The following is a 1539-nucleotide window of genomic DNA, read 5'->3' as shown; positions in this document are numbered from 1 at the left end:
AAACTTTAGATGACTGAGGTCCCACTTGACATCTGGACTACAACCTAATGAGAGACCCAAACAAGAACCACCCAGCTAAAGTGCTCCCCAAATCTGACCCGTAGAAACTCTGACATAATAAATGTGTGTTGTTTTTAGACTCTTAACTTTTGGGATAATTCATTATGTCGCATAAATAGCTAATACACTCCTGGATTCTGTGAGCTATCAAAAAGCCTTCCAGTAAATACTTTTTCTGCTTAAGTTACCCAGGGTGAATTTATGCTGTTTGCAGCCAAGAACCCTGGCTGGTACTATTTCTTCACATGTCCTCCCTCCACTCCCAATCCACAGCCCCAACCTCTCACCCTCTGCCCCTTTATCAGGCAGAGTAGTTCAGGGTTCTTATGATCTCACCCGCACATCCAGGTTATGTCCTAAAGGCTTTACCTTTCTCACTCAAACAGACTGTCCAGGTATTTTCTTAGTTGTAAAACCATCCTCACCACTCCCTGAGAAGGCAAAAGCAGCTGCAGACTGCCGCAGCATCAAATTACTTACAGCCCACCTCTCTCCAAAGCTTGCCATCTGTCCTCTACCCTCATTATCATCGACTCATTGCTCCCTTGGGGGTTTCCTATGATCTCTTTCTCTGTGAGTTAAATCGTCTTATCTCACACCCCTGAGAACCTACTGCTTGTAGCCTTTCTGCCTTTTTGAACACCATTCACCTTGATCTCCTTCTGGAAACTGTCTCCTTCCTCGATTTCCTCAACAATGCACATGCTATTTCTGCCCTGCCTCTCAACGGCTCTTTCTCTGTTTTTCATTCTTTCACTTCTCGAATAAGGTGCCTCCTGCCTTTACTTCCTGCATGTTCTTTTTAAGCTGCCTTGGCCTCCCTGCGGGCTCCAATTCTCGGCTGAGGGTGACCTTCCAGTCTCTGCTTCTACAGCAGACTCCTTTCCTGAATGTCAGGATGCACTTCTTCCTGTTCAGTCACTCTAATTAGCTCTGTCACTGGCACCTCAGCTTAACATCAGTGTGTGAGAGCCCGTTTATCTTCTCTCCTGCCTTCCCTCTTTCTATTAATGGTATCATCCTTCCTTCTGGAAACTAGGCTTAAATTCCCAGTCCTCTTTAATATTCCCTTCTCCTTCACTCCCTCATCTCCTAGGTTGCTGAGTCCCACAAAGTCCTTTTCCTCCGTATACCCCGCCCTGTCCACCCTTGTCTCTGGTCACTCAGGTCCTGTGTACCTCTCATACTGCCCTCTGCAGGTACCTCTCTATTATTACCCTTGCTTCCATCCATGCACCTCCAACTAATCTCTCCGACATACAGACTCCAAAGCAATATTCCTGAGGAATAGTCCCCATCCTATTTACTGCTTCGCTTAAGAACCTTCAATTATATTCAACAGTATTGAGTTCCTACTGTGTGTGTATTATTTACGATTCTTTGCGCACAACCTACTAAAACCACCATGTGACACTTTAAGCTGAAAATGAGAGTTGATTACATGGATACAGGGAGATCTCACAGGACACGGGCAGGAAT

The sequence above is a fragment of the Pteropus alecto genome, unplaced genomic scaffold (genome assembly GCF_000325575.1).
Source record: "Pteropus alecto unplaced genomic scaffold, ASM32557v1 scaffold251, whole genome shotgun sequence".
Taxonomy (NCBI): Eukaryota; Metazoa; Chordata; class Mammalia; order Chiroptera; family Pteropodidae; genus Pteropus; species Pteropus alecto.
This window is presented reverse-complemented; position numbering follows the sequence as displayed.